Source organism: Henckelia pumila, chromosome 2, assembly GCF_033568475.1.
Source record: "Henckelia pumila isolate YLH828 chromosome 2, ASM3356847v2, whole genome shotgun sequence".
In the NCBI taxonomy this organism is placed as follows: Eukaryota; Viridiplantae; Streptophyta; class Magnoliopsida; order Lamiales; family Gesneriaceae; genus Henckelia; species Henckelia pumila.
In genome coordinates, this window is record NC_133121.1 from 19,906,121 (window position 1) to 19,913,114 (window position 6,994).

At 30.0% G+C, this 6,994-nt stretch overlaps 1 non-coding gene across 1 annotated transcript; it reads left to right on the forward strand.

The window, feature by feature from the left end:
* The first annotated feature begins 4,617 nt into the window (after positions 1 to 4,617).
* Positions 4,618 to 4,728, forward strand: LOC140885768 (small nucleolar RNA R71). Its single transcript, XR_012151184.1, has one exon. It is a non-coding gene; the product is annotated as a small nucleolar RNA R71 (small nucleolar RNA).
* Positions 4,729 to 6,994: the final 2,266 nt, after the last annotated feature.

Here is a 6,994-nt window from a genome sequence, read left to right on the forward strand (position 1 = left end):
TTTGAAAATAAAGCAAATTTTTTTTTTTTAATTTTTGGATCAGTTATTGTGGGAAACCAATTTAACCGACTATAAGAGCTACGGAGTACCGTTATCCGCCACTTAACCGGGAAGTAAACTCAATTCTGCAAAAATAAAATGAAAATATTAATAACAATTAAGTTGGATCATATAAAGGCATAAATTCTTCATCGAGAATTTCACTTTCAAAAAATAGTTTAAGCCTTTGTTCATTAACTTTAAACACGTTATTATTTTTAGGACTTTCAACATCAACAGCACCATTAGGATAAACATTTTTACAACATATGGACCTGTCCATCGTGATCTAAGTTTTCCTGGAAACAAACGCAAGCGATAATTATAAAGTAAAATTTTTTGTCCGATTTCAAAAGTTTTTCTCATAATATTTTTATCATGAAAGACTTTTATTTTATCTTTATAAATCTTTGCATTTTTAGATGTTTTCTTTGACAACAATTGATTTCTACATACCTCAAAATGACAAAATTTAATGACACTACTTACCTCATTATCGGGTATGCATCGTCGAAAAATTTGATCAGGAAAATAATTAAATAAATAAGGATTATCCCAATAAAATTTTTTCACCTATTTCAAGAATTTATTTTTATCTTATGAACTCCAATGAGAAGGCATTTTATTTGTCACAAGAAAATTTACAATATTAGCAAACCAAGACATAGTAGTAGCATAAAATAGTTGATCATCTGGAAAATTTTTATTTATTGGTATTTCATTTTGAGATGTTGGGTTTTAGGAACACAAGAAATCTTGATTTTGATGATAAAAAAACTTGTTATTGTGTTTCTAACATATTTACTCTAGTGTGAAGTTGTCAACTCAAGATGGAAGCCAAAATTCGAAATTAGCTAAACTGAATTTCTGGCGAGCTCCAGTATTTCAATGATATCTTACATCTCATTGATTCAAATGATTATCCGCTAAAGCAACTGCAAATAAAACTCAATTTGGAACATATTGTATTTCACGTCAGTTGAGCAAAAACGGATGTTATATTGGCCAAACTGACGTCAATACCAAAATGAATCGGATCAGTTTAGTAGCAAACACACCATCAATTTACCTCAAGCAGTTCTGGCAATTTGGCCATATCTTGCAGTCGATTATCCAAATGGAACGATTCACCATGAGTTGGAAAGATAAAAAATGATCTAAAAGTCATATTCACAAGTTTAAGACTGAATCGGATCCTAAGTAGATGATAAACAAAGTTGAAGTTACTGATGCGGAAGTGAAATTCTACAGAGCAGAATTTCTGCAATAGTCTGATTTATTAAGCATAACTTTCGAATATGAATTCCGAATTGAGTGATTCTTGATTCTGTGGAAAGCTAAGAACAAGGGCTACAACTTTCATGTTTATTACTTTGCCCAGGAATTAACGGATCAAGAGATATAGCACTAAACTACTCGCATGCACTCAATCGATTCTGTGCTAAACTGATTTTGAGCAGCTCTGGTATTTCAAGCATAACTTTTGCATATGAACTCCAAATTGATTGATTCTGGTGGCGTTGGAAAGCTACAATCAAGGGCTACAACTTTTGTATTCATCACATTGCCTAGAAATCAACGAACCAAAATATAAGATACAGAGCTAGACTGATCATATGTCTCGGAAGTTGCTAAACTACTACCTAAACTGAAGTTGACCAAGAGTAGTTTACCCACCCAAACTGAAGATCGCTCAACTGCTACAGTGCCGAAACTGCTATAGTACTAGTTTCGCACCAAATTAAGTTTACCAAGATCAATTTAGTGAAATTCAGTTTAGCTCCAGAAAAGGTACAGAAACAGTACAAAAGTATTTTAACGGCTCTATTTATGTGTCTAACGGCTATATCACTCTTGGAGCCTATAAATACAACATCTTGGATTTCAAACATAAGCCATTGAGAGAGATTCAAAGTATGGGCAGCCTACTTGAAGAAACTAAGCTAGATTGAGAGCAAAGCCCAAGGTGTGAAGAACAAGAAGAAAGATGAGCGCTCACTGCCAAGTTCTTCACACCAAATCAAGTTTCTAGAACACTCTTCCTTGTCCGAAATATTTCTATATCAGTTGAAGAGAGCTCACTCACACACATTCGAGAGATGTACTTTGATGATTAGTTGAGTGAGAGTCTTTACACAAAGACGTTAAAGATTGTATTTGTAGTCTTGGCATAAAGACGTAAAACTATATGCGGATTGTGAGGTTGCGGCCTACAATCGAGTGGTGGCTAGGAGTTCTAAGATAGGCAATGATAAGTCCCAGTCTGAGATTGGGTTTGTACAAATGGCTTGTATAAATCAAAGTCTTCTAGTGGATCTTTTCGAGGAGTAAGAACGGGTGACGTAGGAGTTGTTGAAATCTCCGAACATCCATAAACAAATCCGAGTCTCTTTATTTCTTGCATTTATTCATTGCTACTATTTTGGATTGCATTGTTGAAGCATTTTATGTGTTTGATAAAATACCCAAATGTTGCATTCAAAGTGTTTGATAAAATGCTTCAACTAAACCGTTTTCATTACTTCAACTTGCATCCTTTTAAAATGATTTACAAAATGTTAAATTAGTTTCTACGAAGGATTATTTCGAGTGTATTCCGCTTGGTTTGAAAACCAAACTCGATTTAATTCATCGGTGCTCAATATTTTAAGAACCGAGCTATTGTAGCTCAAGAAATGTTTTAAAGTGTGTATTCACCCCCCTCTACACACCATGTTCGATCCTATCATGAGATGATTCAGAAATTATTTTTGATAAATGATCGGCTACTACATTTTCTTTTTCTTCTTCAAGTTGATTGTTTTCTTCAAATAATTTTAATTCAAAAATATTTTCCGAATCAAAATTTTTCACTAAACAAACATCAGATTATTGATTTAAGTTTTCTTGTTGACATTCTTCCATGATAGTTTCTATCGCATTATCATCTTCATCTTCAGTAATACATGGTTGTTTACTTAAATTGAACACATTAAGTTCTAAAGTCATATTTCCAAAAGATAATTTCATTATTCCATTTCGACAATTAATTAAAGCATTTGAAGTTGCGAGAAATGGACGTCCCAATATTACTGGAATTTCATTATGCACTTTTATTGGTTGTGTATCCAAGACAATAAAATCCACATGATATATGAATTTATCGACTTGAACTAACACATCTTCTACGATACCTCTAGGTATTTTGATTGACCTATCGGCTAGTAAAAGAGTGACAGATGTAGGTTTTAAATCTCCCAGCTTAAGTTTTTTATAAACTGAATAAGGAAGTAAATTCACACTTGCTCCCAAATCTAACAAAGCTTTTTTAATTTTATTTTTTCCAATAATACATGAAATTGTTGGACAACCTGGATCTTTATATTTCAAAGTAGAATTATTTTGAAGAATAGTACTTACTTGTTCAGTTAAGAATGATTTCTTCTTTACATGCAATTTTCTTTTCACAGTACATAAATCTTTTAAAAACTTTGCATAAGAAGGCACTTGTTTAATAGCATCTAATAATGAAATATTTATTTTCACTTGTTTAAAAACTTCATAAATATCATAATCATTTTTTGTTTTTTATTATTAACTAATGCATGAGGAAAAAGAACATGTTTATTTGAATCACATATTACTTCAGATAATTTATCATCAACTTTCTTAATCTTAGGACTCAAAGTACGTATCATCTTTCTCAAAAGTATCAAGATTTTTATTCTTACTCTTTGAGTTTGACTGATCTTTGTTTTCATCACTATATGTATCATTAACTATTTTACCACTTCTAAGAGTAATAACAGATTTTACTTGATCAAATTTTTCTTGATTTTGAGGATTAGGTTGTGGTTGAGATGGAAATTTTTCTTTTTCATGAATATTAAGTGCAGATGCAAATTTTGCAAGATTTTCTTTCAAATCATTCATAGATTGAATATTTTGAATATTGATAGACTTTTGCTTTTGAATGTATGCATGAATTTCATCTTCAAAATATTTTCTTGGAGGTGGAATATAAGGAACATAACCTTGATGATTGTGGTTATTTTGAAAAGGTTGTTGTGAAGGTTGTGCATTATTATCGTTCCTCCAGCTAAAATTAGGATTATTTCTCCAACCAGGATTATATGTTTGTGAAAAAGGATCTATTTTGGTTTATTAAAATTGGTAACATAATTGGCTTGTTCATGGAGACATTCTTTAAATGAAGGCAAAGTTGAACAATTTTTTGTGAGATGATCATGTGTATCACAAATATGACAAACAATTTCTTGAACACTTTTTAATTTATCACTCCTTTTTATTTCTAATGACTCAATTTTTCTTGCTAAAGATGCAAGTTTGGCTTGAATATCTACATCATCTTTAAGATGATAAATACCAACATCATTTGTTGAATTATTGGTTTTACTTGGTGGTTCAATTGAGCCTATATTATCCCAATTTTGAGCATTTTCTGCTAATGACTCCAAATATTCCATAGCTTCATTTGGATTTTTATCTTCAAAAGTTCCATTACACACGAGTTCTATCATTTGCCTATCTTTAGGTATTAAACCTTCATAAAAATGAGAAACTATCCTCCATATTTCAAAACCATGATGTGGGCATGTATTAAGTAACTCTTTATATCTATCCCAACATTGATAAAATGTTTCCCCTTGTTTTTGAGAAAAAGTTGTAATTTGTCTTTTAAAAGAGTTTGTTCTATGGGAAGGGAAAACTTTTTTTAGAAATTGTTGTTGCATTTCTTCCCATGATCTTATTGAACTTGATCTCAAATTTTGCAACCATGTTTTAGCTTTATCTTTTAAGAAAAAAGAGAAAATCTTTAATCCAATAATATCCATGCTACAATTTTGATCATTATAAGTGTTGCAAACCTCCTCAAATTCTCTTAAATGCAAATATGGATTTTCAGAATCTAGGCCATGAAAATTTGGTAAAAGTTGAATAATTTGAGGTTTAAAATTGAAATTAGACGCATCAAGAGGAAAAACTAAACAGATGGTGTACTAGTTCTTATTGGATTCATATGATGCCTAAGTGTTCTTGGTTGTTCATGTTCTTGATTATTATTATTATCATCTTGATTATTAGAATTATCCTCCATGTTTAAAATATTTTCAAATACTCGAACAAGTCTACCAGTTTGTTTACGACTCCAAACAATCATACAATTAAAAACAACATACTATTTACAAAAGTAACATTAATAACAAAAATTAAACTTAATTTATACCTCTCCGGCAACGGCGCCAAAAACTTGCTACAACTTAAATTGTAATTCACCCAAGTGTAAGTTGTCTGCAAGTAATATACTCGTGAGTACGAGATCGATCCACGGAGAGGGTGCAGTAAGTTTAATTTTAGCAATGATATATTATAGAAGAAAATATTATAATAAAACTTCAAATACACAAATTATAAAATTGTCAAGGCTTCAAAGGTTCATTGTTGGTTTATTTAAGATTGCTTAATAAAAATAAATAAAAAAACTAAAATAAGAATAAACATAAAAGAACAATAAAATATTTAAACAAATATATCATATAATATAGTTCCCACTATATTAATATCATATTAACCGATATTTAATACATGATACCCATAATATATATATATAGATGCATAAATATAAACATAAAAGAACAATTAAATTTTTAAACAAATATATCATATAATATAGTTCCCACTATATTAATATCAGATTAACCGATAATTAATATATGGTACCCATAATATATATATATATATATATATATATATATATATATATATATATATATATAAGTACATAAATATAAATTGACATAAAATTAAATGTTAGATCAAATCACCATATTTCATTTAGAACAACCGGCAGAGCCACGCTATCGTCTAAATAAAATATACGACTTTTGTTTTATGTTAGATGCGAGAAAGTAAATATTAGTTGCGAGAAAGTAAATGTTAGATGCGAGAAAGTAAATGTTAGTTACGGAAAAGTAAATGTTAGATGCGAGAAAGTAAATGTTAGATGCGAGAAAGTAAATGTTAGTTGCGAAAAAATAAATGTTAGATCAAATCACAATATATTATTTAGAACAACCGGCAGAGCCACGCTATTGTCTAAATAATATATATGACTTTATTATAAATTGATACATATATTTATAGTATATAATTATTGTAGTATTTATTGTATCATATTAGACAACAAATCAAGGTAACCACATTCAAGGTATCAAGTATTTAATGTAAATAGATAACAATAAATCATCCAAATTATACCTACAAATAAAGATCAATTAGTAAAAAATAAAAATAGAAAAGGAAAGAATATACAAAATATAAACAATCTTACTTGACCAACAATGAAACGTTTTCACCTTGACATAAAAGGATTTAGCTTTCCATGAACATAAGAATCAAGAGTAAGGATAAAAGAAATTTCACACTTAAACTTGGAGAAATATGCACACTCAAACTCTTATTCTCACACACACAATATTTATTTTACAAGTGAGAAATTTCTCTACACTTTTGCACACTACAAAGATTTTACAACACATCTATTTATAAGCCAAATGAAAGCAAGAGTCCAAGACTCATTAAATGTGGAATAGTAAAGTTGGTGGGTGCTTGTCTCCTTGAATGTCAATACCATGACCCAACTTTAATTGGAATGTTTGATGCATTGGACCACCGATTCAGCCTTTCTATTCAACATAGAACACGTAGGATATTTTGTGTAGATGTGTTTGGACATATAATTCACCTCTTTTGGGTAAAAGGTGAAAAAGTTATGATATTTTTACTACAAGCTGGTCATAGTAAAAGTAAATCTGTCTCCATTTTGATGTTTGATTATTTTGATCATCTTAATGAGGTTTTTGGAATTTTTTGTCTTCTACAAAGTTGAAGATGCCTCTTTTGTGATTCTACAGGATTTGAGATTACTCCAATATGACCTTTGTAGCTTGAGTAA